The sequence below is a fragment of the Chiloscyllium plagiosum genome, chromosome 16, assembly GCF_004010195.1.
Source record: "Chiloscyllium plagiosum isolate BGI_BamShark_2017 chromosome 16, ASM401019v2, whole genome shotgun sequence".
NCBI classification, from domain to species: Eukaryota; Metazoa; Chordata; class Chondrichthyes; order Orectolobiformes; family Hemiscylliidae; genus Chiloscyllium; species Chiloscyllium plagiosum.
The window spans coordinates 69,759,475-69,775,017 of NC_057725.1; the positions used below are offsets into that span (position 1 = coordinate 69,759,475).

At 47.2% G+C, this 15,543-nt stretch overlaps 1 long non-coding RNA gene across 1 annotated transcript; it reads left to right on the forward strand.

The window, feature by feature from the left end:
• The first annotated feature begins 224 nt into the window (after positions 1-224).
• LOC122558066 lies at positions 225-15,406 on the forward strand. The gene is made up of 3 exons (XR_006314034.1): positions 225-267; positions 464-527; positions 15,318-15,406. It is a non-coding gene; the product is annotated as an uncharacterized LOC122558066 (long non-coding RNA).
• The last annotated feature ends 137 nt before the right edge of the window (positions 15,407-15,543 follow it).

Below are 15,543 nucleotides of genomic sequence, written 5' to 3' on the forward strand. Positions count from 1 at the left end.
AGTATCAGAGTGTTTGTACTGTGAGAATTCGCTGCCTGGTGATGCAGTACGGGGGTCTCCACTACGATCAGCTCCTCGCTGTTCTGCCTGTGGCTGATTGGAGGCAGTTTATTTATACCAGTCTGGTGGTGGTTCCCTTAGGGGAGAAAGTGAGGTCTGCAGTTGCTGGAGATCAGAGCTGAAAATGTGTTGCTGGAAAAGCGCAGCAGGTCAGGCAGCATCCAGGGAACAGGAGAATCGACGTTTCGGGCATGAGCCCTTCTTCAGGTGGGGTGGTTCCCTTACCCCACCAACCATCTCTCCCAACTCCCACTCCCACCTCACCCACCACCCCCTGTCATCCCCACCATTCACATCTCTCCCACCATCCCCGCTCCCACCCTCTTCCCATCACTGGCAGCACTCTTTGTCCTATCACAGCCACCTCCCGCTTATCTGGGTGATATGGTCTCTTGTTTTCCAGTGGCTGCTTGTGAAGATTCACCTTTCCTCAGCCTTGGGCTCTCGTTGATTCTGGAGGGTGCACTGTAAGTATCTTGCTTTCCTCCGTTTCTTCACTTTAGGGAGCGCAGGCGTCACCGGGACTCTGGACTCTGGACAGACAGAGGCGGGTGAGGGATGCTGATTGAGGCTGCAGTGATGGACGCATAGAGGAGCTGGTACATTGAGAGGCCGATGAGGGGAGTGCGCGAGGGTTGAGGAGGGGCGATGGTGAGGCAGCAGTATAGCCAGGACTGAAGAACTCAGATGGCTTGTGTTATATTGTGTATTGCAGCCTCGAATGCGTGTGTGTGTGTGTGTATGTGTGAGGGAAAGCTTCCTGGCACCTGGCCAGAGCTGCTTTAAAATATCTCACCCCGCCCTTGCCTGGCCTTGTGCCACTCCCAGATGGTATTCTGGGACAAGGCAGCTTTTTAGGAAAAAAAAACAAGTGCCCTTCTCCTGCCCAGGGCCTGATGCCCTGTCTTCCTTGCGGGACAATTCGGAATGCGATGGTGGTGGAGGGGATGTTTTCACAACAGCTAGGATTCTGAGGGCAGTGTGGTATTCAGATCCAGAGTCCCACCGTCTGTGAAATATCAGTGTCGCGAGTTAATATGTGTGTGAAAGAACTGCCCTGCCCTGCCCAACCCAACCCACGTGCTCTCTGCTATTGCTGGCCCTGATCGGGTGACAGGGAGGGTTTGAGGCTAGGACTCAAAGGAATGTGCTTTGTGATGTGCACTTGTGATGAACGTCATGCTCATAAAAAGGAGCAGGAGCCTATTAATAAGAATGATTTGGTAGCTTGAGGGGGCTCGTGAGAGGGAGGGAGAGAGACGGCGAGACAGTGAATGAGTGAGAGAGAGACGGACTGAGTGAGAGTAAGGGAGGGAGAGAGAGAGAGACGGAACGATTGGAAGCAGGCTCCTGTGCAAGACCATTAGCTACGTGACCTGTCCACCTCATTTCTTGTAAGTTTTATTTCTGTTGCCGAATCGCTTTGTTGCTTTGATGGGAGCTGGCTATGAATTTCCCCTCACTAGTACGCGCTCCCCCAGCTCGGAGCTGGCTGAGTTGACGGAAAGGGAATGGATGATAGGCAAGTGACCCACACGTTGCTTCATTCCCTCTGACCCCCCACGCAGGAGGATATAACATTCAGCGCAGAAACTGCCCCAAGACTACACAATGGGGACCTCACTCTGCGTGCTGTTTAGGGATCTGAATGCTCTGACAACACTTAGCCTGGACAGTTTGTGGTACTTGTTAACATGATCAAATGTGGCTCACAAATTCAGAAAATCTTAGTTGCTGCAATAAAGCACATACCCCAAAGAAAAGATTGCTATTAAAAACATCAATAAAAGTTACACGGCACCAGGTTATAGTCCAGCAGGTTTATTTGGGAGTACAAGTTTTTGGAGCACGGCTCCTTTTTCAGGCATTTTATATATAAGGATTAGGACAGAATACGTGACTTTCAAATGTGGAATTAACAGCGTTTTCACAGTATGGTGCAATTTTTCTCTCAAGCTAACCACGTAGCTAGTCACCTGAAGAAGGGGCAGCACTCCGAAAGCCTGTACTTCCAAATAAACCTGCTGGACTATAACCTGGTGTCAGCATTCCTGATGAAGAGATTATAGAGTCATAGAGATGTACACCACGGAAACAGACCCTTTGCTCCAACCCGTCCATGCCGACCAGACATCCCAACCCAATCTAGTCGCACCTGCCAGCACTGGGCCCATATCCCTTCAAATCCTTCCTATTCATATACCCATCCAGATGCCTTTTAAATGTTGCTGTTGTACCAGCCTCCACCACTTCCTCGGGTAGCTCATTCCATAGACATACCACCCTCTGTGTGAAAACGTTGCCCCTTAGATCTCTTTTATATCTTTCCCCTCTCACCCTAAACCTATGCCCTCTAGTTCTGGACTCCCCAGGGAAAGGATTTTGCCTATTTACCCTCTCTATGCCCCTCATAATTTTGTAAACCTCTATAAGGTCACCCCTCAGCCTCCGACACTCCAGGGAAAACAGCCCCAGCCTATCTAGCCTCTCCCTGTAGCTCAAATCCTCCAATCCTGGCAACATCCTTGTAAATCTTTTCTGAACCCTTTCAAGTTTCACAGCATCTTTCCGATAGGAAGGAGACCAGAATTGCACGCAATATTCCAACAGTGGCCTAACCAATGTCCTGTACAGCCGCAACATGACCTCCCAACTCCTGTGCTCAATACTCTGACCGATAAAGGAAAGCATACCAAACACCTTCTTCACTGTACTATATACCTGCCATTCCACTTTCAAGGAGCTATGAACCTGCACTCCAAGGTCTCTTTGTCCAGCAACACTCCCGAGGACCTTACCATTAAGTGTATAAATCCTGCTAAGATTTGCTTTCCCAAAATGCAGCACCTCGCTCGAAACTTTGACTCTCCTGCTCCTCGGATGCTACCTGACCGGCTGCGCTTTTCAAGCACCTCTCTTTGACTCTGACTATAGTTTGATGTCGTGTGATTTTTAACTTTGTCAATGACAGTCCAACACTGGCACACTGACACCATGTCAAAATCATAGTGAGTGCTCAGGTAAAGGGACAAGTCAACAGCTCCAAGCAGCATAACAGGGAGGTGTTAGAGAGAGAGTCGCTTTCTGAGTGGGATGTCAATCTGCAATTGAAATTGCATTTCATCTCACTGAGACACCGCTCCCATCTGGCTCTGTGTCTCACTGAGACACTGCTCCCATCTCGCTCTGCCTCTCACTGAGACACCGCTCCCATCTCGCTCTGCGTCTCACTCAGACACCGCTCCCATCTCACTCTGCGTCTCACTGAGACACCGCTCCCGTCTCGCTCTGCATCTCACTGAGACACCGCTCCCATCTCGTTTTGCGTCTCACTGAGACACCGCTCTCGTCTCGCTCTGCGTCTCACTGAGACACCGCTCCTATCTCGCTCTGCGTCTCACTGAGACAGCGCTCCCGTCTCGCTCTGCGTCTCACTGAGACACCGCTCCCATCTCACTCTGCGTCTCACTGAGACACCGCTCCTATCTCGCTCTGCGTCTCACTGAGACACCGCTCCCGTCTCGCTCTGCGTCTCACTGAGACACCGCTCCCATCTCGCTCTGTGTCTCACTGAGACACCACTCCTGTTGTGCTGTCAACTTGGAATCCCTGGCACTGTTTGAACCACTTTTGAGTTGTTGTTAAGCCAGTGTGCTATTTATGTCTGCGATGTATATTCACAGCTGTCCTTCCTGAATTTCTGAAGTGTAGTGAGGCTGTGGTGGTATTCACCTCCGGCTCATGTTTACAGTTTTGGTCTGTTCCTGTGATTGTACTGTGACCGTTCTGACTGGAAAGTCTTGGCGGACACACACACAGATGCTCAGCAGGTCTGGCAACATCCATCCAAGGCCCCAAAGAATGCTTCCACGCATGGCAGAGATTTTTCTGCACATTCAAACACCTCATCTGCTGTGTCTGTTGCTCTCAATGTGTCTCCTCTATATTGTGGAGACAGAACGCCAACTTGTGGAACATTTCAGAGAACATCTCTGGGACACACGCACTAAATAACCCCACCACCCTATGGTGAACACTTCAACTCCCCCTCCCACTCTGCCAAGGACATGCAAGTTCTGGCCCGCCTCCACCGCCAAATCCTAACCACCCAATGCCTGGAGGCAGACCCCCTCATCTTCCTCCTTAGGACCCTCCAACTGCACTGGATTAATGTGGATTTCACCAGTTTCCTCAACTTCCCTTTCCCCGCCCCCCTCACCTCATCCCAGATCCGACCCTCTAACTTGGCACTGCCCTCTTGACCTGTCCCATCTATCAGCTCCACCGTCCCCTCCGACCTATCACCATCATCCCCCACCTGCATCTACCTATCACCTTCCAAGCTACCTTCCCCCACCCCACCAACCAACCCCTCCCCCTACTATTTATCACTTGGCAAACAGACCCCCTTCCAAATCTTGTTGAAGGGCTTATGCTCGAAACGTTGATTCTCCTGCTCCTCGGATGCTGCCTGACTGACTGTGCTTTTCCAGCTGAGCACCTTTCGACCCCCAGCATCAGTTAATATTTAGAGTTGAATGTCCATCTTGGTCAAAATTGAGGAAATGTTCTGGTGTTTGAGTTGACTCAGTCTCAGCGATGAGGGGACAGGCTCTACATTCAGTGCAGCACACTTTTGTTCTCCCTCAGCCCCAGTACGTGTGCATCTATTTGCATTCTGTCAGTATACGTGAGGATCTCTGTGTGATTCCCCCTGGACCTGGATCCAAGCAGGTATGACAATAACAAGCTGGTCCTCCTGATAATAAACAGGTGATGAGAGCCTGCCAAGCCCTGGGCTTTGCGCCAATCAGTTCCTGGCACCAGGTCTAGAGTTCAGCCTAAAAACTACTGGAAACAGGAGGATTACTGTGTGAAGGGACTGAGAGTTCAGGACCAGTTTTCCAAGTGTGAAGGTGTGGGTGAGTAATTTGGTTTTGGATCACATCCGCTCCTGTGGGTTTTCCCCCTTGCTGACAGACAGATATAGTTACCTGAGTTGCGCATTGCAGCCACCTGCTTTCTCTTTTCGGTTCTGCCTGCTCGGTTTGTCTCTTTTGATCTGACAGTCAGTCCCTCTGCTGTTTTCTTTTCCCGTGAGGGTTTCCAGGTCCAGGCTCTGAGTTAAAGCCACTGCAGCCCCACCTTGCAGTAACGTGGTGAGGCAGCCCCTCACCAGCCATGAGCCCCTCTCCCAGTACAACCCAAACTGATGCGTGGATGTAGCAGCCCCCTGCCAGTCACGGGGAGAGCACCACAATGAAGACAGCCTTGGCTGGATTGGAGTTCACAGCTGGACTTTACCTGTAGGGGTGTGAGAGAGTGAGGAGAGCCTTCCCCTGACAATCAGATTGTGGATGGTTATATGTATGTCTGGGCATGGTTAAAAACAGGATGAGGATTTTTGCGCGGGGACAGGGAATTCTTTGCCTTGGGGCCAGGGAATAGAGTCATAGGGTCATACAGGCTCCTCAGCCCAACTTATCCAGGTTTCCTGAACTGAACTTGCCTGCATTTCATCCTTTTCCCACTAAACCTTTCCTGTCCATGCACCTGTCCAAATGTCTCTTAGATGTTGTAACTGTACCAACCTCTACCAGCTACTCTGGCAGCTCATTCCATACATGCACCACCTTTTGTGTGAAAAAGTTGTCCCTCGGGTCCCTTTTAAATCTTCCCTTCTCGCCTTAAACCTATGAGCTCTAGTTTTGGACACCCCTACCCTGGAGAAAAAACTTTTGCTGTTCACCATATCTATGCCCTTCTTGATTTAGAATCACCCCTCAGCCTCCTTTGTTGCAGGGTAACAAGTCCAGCATATCCCACCTTGCAATCTCAGTAACATCCTTGTAAATCTTTTCTGCACCCTTTCCAGTTTAATAACATCCTTTCTAAAGCAGGGCGACCAGAATTTCATAGAATCCCTACAGTGTGGAAACAGGCCCTTCGGCCCAACAAATCCACGCCGAACCTCCGAAGAGTATCCCACCCAGACCCATTCCCCTACCCTATAACTCTACATTTCCCCTAACTACTGTGTCAAACCTACACATCCCTGAACACTATGGACAATTTAGCACGGCCAATTCACCTAACCTGCACATCTTTGGACTGTGGGAGAAAACAGAGCACCCGGAGGAAACCCACACAGACACGGGGAGAATGTGCAAAATCCACACAGTCAGTTGCCCAAGGCTGCAATTGAACGCAGGTCTCTGGTGCTGTGAGGCAGCAATGCTAACCACTGAACCACTATGCCACCCAGTTGTACACAGTATTCCAAATTTTCCTAACCAGTGTCCTGTGCAGCTGCAACATAATCTCCAAACTCCTACACTTAATGCACTGACCAATAAGGACCAGTGTACCAAACACCTTCTTCACTAACCTGTCTACCTGTGACTCCATTTTGAAGCAAATATGAACCTGCACCCCAAGGTCTTCGTTCAGCAATACTCCCCAGGGCTCTACCATTAATTGTATAAGTCCTGCCCTGATTTTCCTTAGCAAAATACTTCACATTTATCGAAATTAGATATGTTTTGCCACTCCTCGGCCCGTCAGTCCATCTGATCAAGGTCCCATTGCACACTGTCCACTACGCCACACCACCAGTTTTGGTGTCACCTGCAAACTTACTAACCGTTCCTCTTTTATTCACAATCAAATAATTTATATAAGTAAAGAAAAGCGTGGACTGAAAACTGTTCCTTGTGGCGCACAACTGGTCGCAGGCCGCCAATCCAAAAGAACAGTGCTCCATCACCACATTCTGTGTCCTACCTTCAAGCCAATTTTGTATCCAGTTAGCTAGCGCTCTCGGTTCTGTTTCATCTAACCTTGCTTATCAGTCTACCATGCAGAACTTTGTCAAGCACCTTGCTGAAGTCCATATTGACATGTCCACAGCTCTGCCTTCATCAATATTCTTTGTCACTTCTTCAAAAGAATCAAGTTAGTAAAACATGATTTCTCACACACTACAGACCGTTCAACCTGACGTCAGTGGGTAGCTAAGTTGTTGGAGGGGATTCTGAGGGACAGAACTCACATGTATTTCGAAAGGCAAGGACTGATTATAGACAGTCAACTCAGCTTTCTGTTCCTCAGAATCCCCTCCAACAACTGACGTCTGGTTGAGCGGTCTTAGCTCCCTGGCTTTCCCTTACCACCATTCTTAAATTGTGGCACCACATTAGTCACACTCTAGTCTTCCAACACCTCACCCGTGGATATTGATGATCCAAATATGTCAGCAAAGGGCCCAGCAATCACTCCTCTGGCTTCCCACAAAGTTCTAGGATACATCCGAGCAGGTCCTGATGATTTATCCACCTTTATATGTTTGAACACACCCAGCGCCTCCTATTCTGTAACATGGACACTTTTCAAGATATCACTATTTCTCCAAGTTTTCTACCTTCCGTATCCTTCTCCATGGTTTAATATCTTGTAATACTTGTTTAGTATCTTGCCCATTTTGCCCTTAATGTATTTGTAGAACCTCTTTGGATTCTCCTTAAGCCTAATTGCCAAAGCTATCTTGCGTCCCGTTTTCTGCCCTCCTGTGCTGCCAATTCCAATCAACATTTGAAAGTTCTTGCCAAAATTGTCAAAATTCTCCTTACTCCAATTTAGAACTTTAACTATTTAGACAAGGTCTATCCTTTTCAGTAACTGTTTTAAAACTAATATAATTGTGATCATTAGCATCAAAGTGCTCCCCCACTGACACCTCAGTCACTGGCCCTGCCTTATTTCACAAGAGAAAGCCAGGTTTTGTTCCTTCTCTGATAGGTCCATCCACAGACTGATTAAACCATTTTTTTTGTACACACTTAACAAATTCCTCTCCGTCCAACCCCATGAACACTGTGGCAGTCCCAGTCCATATTTAGAAAGTTAAAATCCCCTACCATTAAAACCCTATCATTCTCACAGATAACTGAGATCTTTTTACAAATTTGTTTCTCAATTTCCTGCTGACTGTTGGGGGCCCTATAGTACAATCCCTTTTTTTATTTCTCAGTTCCACTCAAATAACTTCATTGAACAAAGCTCCCAGGAGTATCCTCCCTAATTACAGCTGTAATTTGATCCCTAATCAAAAAAGCCACTCTCCCTCCTTTCTTACCCCACCTCCCGGTCTATCCTTCCTGTGCCAACTATACCCTGGAATATTAAACTGTTAGCCCTGCCCTTCCCTGAACCACACTTCTATAATAGTTGTGATATCCCAGTCCCATTTTCCCGACTATGCCCTGAGTTCATCTGCCTCACTTATCAGCTCTCTTGCATTGAAATAAATGCAGATTAATTTATCAGTCTTTATTCTCCACCTTGCTGTTGCCTGCCTTGACTATGTAACTTGCTCCTCTTTTCAACTGTACCAGCCTCAGACTTGTCTCTTTCATCACTATGTCTTTGCTCCCCCACCCCCCCCAACTTCCCCACCCGCCACTGACGCACAACCTCCAGGTAAGGCACCCAGAGTATCAAATCTCTCCGCTAGGATATTGGCTCCCTTCCAGTTTAGGTTCAAACCATCCTTCTTTTACAGGTCACATCTATAATGCAAATCCCTGCCCCCTGCATCAGCTCCTCAGCCATGCATTCATGTGCTCTATCCTCCTATTTTTACTCTCACCAGCATGAGCCACTGAGAGGAAACCAGATATTATTACCCTACTTTTTAACCTCCTCCCTAATTTCCCTCTTCAGACCCTCCTCCTTTTCTCTTCTTTTGTTTTTGTTGCTAACATGTACAGTGGCCTCCTGTTGATCACTGTCCTCTTTGAGAATTTTCTCCGAGACATCCTTGACCCTGGCACCAGGGAGGCAACACACCATTCTGTTGTCAGACACAGAAGCGTCCGTCTTTGTCCCTGACCAGAGGGTCCTCTCTCTCACAATCGATCGCTTGGAATCTGACATACCCCTCGTTCCAATAGAACCAGTCTTGGTATCAGGAACCTAGCTGTCAGTACTACATTCCCCTGAGAATCCATCACCCCTTACATTTTGAAAACAGCGCACTTGTTTGAGGTGGGGATTGCCACAGGAAGCTTCTGCACTACCTGCTCACCTGATCTTTCTATTGGGGATGGAAAAGGTTTATATTAGGGATGTGGACAGTAACGTGTTTATTTGGAATGAAGGAGGATGTGGGATGTTTATTATTAGAGAATGGGGGGGACATTGATATTCAGGACTGGCAGATTTTATATTTGGAATGTGAGCATTTTTTTACGGAATTACTAACGTGTATGTACATTGGGTTGGGGCCTCTTCATATGAGGGTAGGTTCCTTTTTAATTGCGGACAGGGTTACTTATTTTCAGGTGGGTTGGGGTATCTTTATATTTGTGCACGCTGGAAAATCATTCAGTTGAACGAGGTGGAAGTGGCTGGAATTCCTAAAGTGGGACAGGGCTGTAAATGAGAGCGGTGAGTGAGGTCAAGTAAAGATGTCGGACTCAATTTCATGTTTGCGGGTCTGCTTTGATTGAGGATTGATAGTTAACTTGGAGATTTTTGCATATTTTGAACAATGTTGAGTTTTGAGGTGTCCCCAGGAATAGTGAGGTTTGATTTGTAACATGCGGAAGACATCCTTTTAAGTATGGCTGGAAACTGTCCACAATGTTTCAGCTGATGCCTACCCAGGGATTCATAAAATTCCAGTACAACCCCTTTGCTGTCATGCAAAGTTTTGATTCAAAGATTAATTCGGTTTCTCTGTTGTAAGTCTTGGGCTATTTTCATCACCCGATGAACTGGCCTTGATTGGACATGTGCAGACTGAGACTCTTTTCAGCTGCACTTCCCAAAATGGTGACGGAATACAACGAAACATTTCAATCCTCCCAGAATCACTCACTTTTGAGTTACATTTGATGTAGACTGTCATTTCTTCAAACTGTTTGTTCTAATCAACAGCCTGTACCTGTGTGTTTCAACAGCCCATCGCCCTCCCTCTCTCCCTCTGGAGACAGGTATTCAGGGCAGTGAAGAAGGCTTTTGGCACACTGGCCTTCATCAGACAGGGCAGTGACTATAGAAGTTGGGAAATTATGTTGCAATTATACAGGATGTGGATGAGGCCACACTTGGAGTGTTGTGTTCAGGTTTGGTCACCTTGTTATAGTAACGAAAGTGTTGCTGGAAAAGCACAGCAGGTCAGGCAGCATTCGAGGAGCAGGAGAATCGAAGTTTCAGGCATAAGCCCATCATTCCTGATGATGGGCTTATGGCCGAAAGGTCGATTCTCCTGCTCCTCGGATACTGCCTGACCTGCTGTGCTTTTCCAGCACCACACTCTCAACTCTGATCTCCAGCATTTGCAGTCCTCATCTTGCTATAGGAAGGATGTTATTAAACTGGAAAGGGTGCAGAAGAAATGTACAAGGATGTTGCCAGGATTCTAGGGTCTGAGTCATAGGGAGAGGTCAGACAAGCTAGGACTTCTTTCTTTCGAGTGTAGGAGACTGAGGGGGGATCTTATAGAAGTGTATAAGATCATGAGAGGCATGGATAGGGTGAATGCACTCAGTCTTTTTCCCAGCGTTGGGGAATCGAAGACTAGAGCGCATCAGTTTAAGGTTAGAGGGGAAAGAACAAAAGGGAACCCGAGGGGCAACTTTATTACGCAGAGGGTGGTACGCATATGGAATGAGCTGCCAATGGAATGGTTGAGGTGGGTACATTAACAACATTGAAAACATTTGTACAAATATATGGATAGGCAAGGTGTAGAAGGATATGGGCAAAGTGCAAGGAAATGGGGTTAGCGTGGATGGACGTTTTGGTCGGCATGTACCAGTTTTGGCCGACGGGCCTGTCTCTGTGCTGAATGACTCTATGAATGGTGCTGAGCATTGTGCAATCAACATCAAACATCCAAACTCTGATCTTATGATGGAGGGGATGCCATTTATGAAGCAGCTGAAGATGATTGAGCCTACGATACTACCATGAGGATCACTTGTAAAGATGTCCTGGATCTGAGATGACTAGCCTCCAACAAGTACAGCCATCTTCCTGTATGCCAGGTATGGTCCACCCAGCAGAGAGTTTGCCCCCTGGTACTGATTGATTCCAGTTTTGCTCAGGGTGCTTGATGCCGTTGTGGCCTTGACTTCAAGGCCTGTCACTCTCTCCTGCTTCATCTCTGGAGTTCAGCTGTATTGTCCCTGTTTGAAACAAGGCTGTAATGCGGTCAGGCACTGAGTGGCCCTGGTGGAACCCGCATTGGGCATTGCTGAGCAGGGTGCTGCTTGATAACGTTGTTGCTGAAACCTTCCATCACTTTACTGGTGTTTGGGTGGAGGCTGATGGGGCAGTAATTGGCTGGGTTGGATTTGTCCTGCTGTTTTGTCCAGGACATCCCTAGGCAATTTTCCACATGGTTGGGTCGAGGACAGTGTTCTAGTTGCACTGGAACAGCTTGGCCAGGGAAACGTCTTCAGTATTATTGCTGGAATGTTGTCAGGGCCCCCAGGCTTTGCCGTAACTGGTGCCTTCTTTGATACCACCTGGAGTGAAACAAATCGGCTGAAGGTTGGTTTCTCTGTTGTTGGGGATCATTGGAGGGGGATGAGATGGATCATGCATGGGGCACTTTTGACTGAAGATTGTTGCAAATGCTTTAGCCTTACCATTTGCACTGGTGTGTTAGTCCCTTCCATTATTGAGGATGGGGATATTTATGGAGCCTTCTCCTCCAATGAGCTGTTTAATTGTCCAACACCATTCGCGACTGGATGTGTTAGGATTGCAGAGCTTAGATCTGATCTGTTGGTTGTGGGATCACTTAACTCTGTCTATCACTTGCTGCTTATTCTGTTTGGGATGCAAATTATTCTGTTTGCTATCTTTACCAGGTTGACATCTCATTTTTATGTATATCTTGGCATACTTTTCCTGCACTGTCCATTTAACAAGAAATGATCCCCTGGCTTGATGGTAATGGTTGAGTGGGGCATTGCTGGGCCATGAGATGGAAGATGGTGCTGGAGTACAACTGTAGTGCTGTTGATGACCACACGGGCGCCTCATGGATGCCCAGTCTTGAGTTGCTAGGTCTGTTTGACGTTTGTCTCCTTTAGCGCAGTGGTAGTGCCACACAACATGATGGATGACCTTCTCAGTGAGACTTCATCTCCAGGACTCCGGCGGTCGCTCTTACCAATACTGTCATGGACAGAAGTGAGCACAGCCAGCAGATTAGTAAAAAATGAGGTTAAGTATGTCTTTCCCTCTTACTGGTTCCCTCACCAACTGCCGCAATCCCACTCTGGCCCGGTTAGACTTGACCAGCTGCTGCCAAGCCACTCCTGGTGATGGACGTTGAAATTGCTGACCCAGAGTACATTCTGTGCCCTTGCCACCCCCTCAGTGCTTCTTCCAAATGTTTTTCAAGATGGAGGAGTACTAATTCCTCAGCCAAGGGAGGATGGAATGTTGTCATCTGCAGGAGGTTTCCTTGCTCATGTTTAACCTGAAGCCATGAGACTCCATGGGATCTGGAGTCAATGTTGAGGACTCCCAGGCATCTCCCTCCTGATTGTGGCACAGTGGTCCTGTCCCTATCCCTCCACTGGGAGGCCCAGGTTCGAGTCCCATCTGCTCCAGAGGTGAGTAATAACAATTTAAATAAGAATTTTTAAAAAAATTATATCCCTGCTGGGTCTGTCCTGCCAGTAAAAAATTATATCCCTGCTGGGTCTGTCCTGCCAGTGGGATAGGACATATCCAAGAATGGTAGCTGTAGTGTTTGATGATGCTATGAGTACAACTATATCACGCTGTTTTTCACGAGTCTGTGAGACAGCTTTCCAAATTTTGGCACTAGCCCCCAGATGTTGGTAAGGAGGACTCTGCAGGGTCAACAAAGCTGTTTCTGTCATTGTCTTTTCCAGTTTGAAGGTCAATGCTGGGTGATCTGTCTGGTTTGGTTACTTTGATGAGACCTCTTAGCAATGAATAAAACTGAATGGCTTTCTCGGACATTTTGGAGGGCAGTTGAGAGTCAACCACATTGTTGTGGGTCTGGAGTTACGTATAGGCCAGACCAGGCGAGGATGCAGATTTCCTTCCTTTCTCTCCCTCATTCTTCTGAGATGAGTTCGGTGGGGCAGGAGCAGGCGGGGACAATGGGTCGGCCGGGGCAGTCAGGTTTGTGGATTTTGGGAGTTACATATAGGCCAGACCAGGCGAGGATGCAGATTTCCTTCCTTTCTCTCCCTCATTCTTCTCTTCCTCCATTACTCTTTCTCCCTGTCTTCATCTCCCTATCTAACGCTCTCTCTGAGCCTCCCTCTGTCAGACTCCCCTCTCTCTGCCCCAACCCCTTCTCTTTCTGATTCCCACTGACCTCTGACCCGCCTCTCTCTGACCACGTCCTCTCAATGACCACCCTCTCTTTCTGACCACTTCACCTCACCCATTCCCTCTCTCTGCCTTACTATGGGAAGGCTGTAGATGCCAATGTTGTTTTGCCCTCTGTGCAAGGCAGTGGGTGTTGCCCATCCTTGAGAGAGGGATGTTGAACCAGTGACAGCTGATGTCTCTGGTATACTGTCATAGATGTCTATCATACAACATAGAAACAGGCCCTTCATCCATGGCTCATCCATGCCAACCCTATTCCCACACTAAACTAGTCCCATATCCCTCCAAACATCTCTTACTCATCTACTTATCGAAATGTTTTTCAAACGTTGTAACTGTTCCCACATCCACCACTTCCTCCGGGAGTTCATTCCACACACAGACTTTATCTGTTTTTTAAAAATTGCCCGACATGTCTTTTTAAAATCTTTCTTCTCTCACCTTAAAAATATGCCCCCTAACCTTGAAATCCCCCAATCTTGGGAAACGACACATGCCATTCACCTTATCTCTATCCCTCATGATATATAAACCTCATTAAGGTCACCCCTCAACCTCCTCTGCTCAAGTTACTCAAACCTTCCATTTCTGGCAAAATTCTGGTCCATCTCTTCTGAACCCCCTCCAGCTTAAGAACATCCTTTCGACAGCAGGGGGCCCGAACTAGGCAGAGAACTCCAGAAGAGGCCTCACTAATGTCCTGTCCAACCTCAACATATTGTCCCAACTCCTTTACTCAATGTTTGAGTGATGTTTGGAGCAATGAAGGCAATCATGCCAAATGCCTTCTTAACCACCCTATCTATGTGTGACACCAACTGCAAAGAATTATGTACCTGAACCCCGAGGTCTCTGTTCTACAATACTGCACTACCTTTAATTGTATAATTCTTGTCCTTGTTTGTCTTACCAAAATGCAATACCTCGCATTTATCCAAATTAAACTCCAACTACCACTCTTCAGTCCACTGACCTAATTGATCAAGATCTGTTTGTAATCTTACATAACCTCCTTCACTGTCCACTATGTCACCAATTTTGGTATCATCTGCAAACTAACTAACTGTGCCTTCGACACTCTCGTCTAGATCATTTGTATAAACGTCAAACAAAAGTGGATCCAGCCTGTGAAACAGTGCTGGTCAGAGGCCTCCAGTCTGAAAAAACAACATTTCACCATCATCCTGTCTACTGCTGTTTAGCCAATTTTGTAACCAATTGGCAAATTGAGCCTGAATCCCACGTGATCTAACTTTACTGATGAGTCTACCATGTGGAACCTTGTGAAAGACTTTACTAAAGTCTAAGTAAACAACATCTACTGCTGTGGCCTCATCAACCTTCTTGTTACTTCCTCAAAAAACTCAATCAAGTTTGTGAGACATGATTTCCCACGCACAAAACCATGCTGACTATCCCTAATCATTCCTTGCCTCTCCAAATGCATATAAGTCCTGTCTATCAGAATCACTTCCAACAACTTAGCCACCACCGAAGTCAGACTCTCAGGTCTATAGTCCCAGGCTTCTCCTTAGATCCCTTCTTAAACAACAGCACAACATTAGACATTCTACAGTCATCTAATACCTCAATCGTTGTTATAGATGATACAGATATTTCTACAAGAGGTGCTGAAATTTCTTCCCTAACTTCCCACAACGTTCTGTGATACATTAGATCAGGTCCTGAAGTTTTATCCACCTTTATGTTTTCTAAGACCTCCAACACTTCCTGTTCAGTAATGTGAGGAGTTTTCAAAACATCAGTATTTATTTCCCTCTGTTCTTTGGCCCCCGTTTCTTTCTCCACAGTAAAAACTGATGCAAAATATTCATTGGTTCCTAATGGAGTCCTTTCTTCCACAGAATAAAAAGCCGCCAAAATTCTGTGCTGCAAGGGAACAGCGGCCATGTCATTGGCAAAGGGCGAAGAAATAGCAAAGAGCTTCTGGGAGGTCAGTCACACACATTCACTTGTCCTTCCCTCCTTCATTACCCTCCATCTCGCGGCACAGCTCTCTCTCCCCTCCCTCAATCTCTCCCCCTTTGCTCTCTTTCCCTCCCTCTGTGTCTCCACCCCCATTCTCTTGTA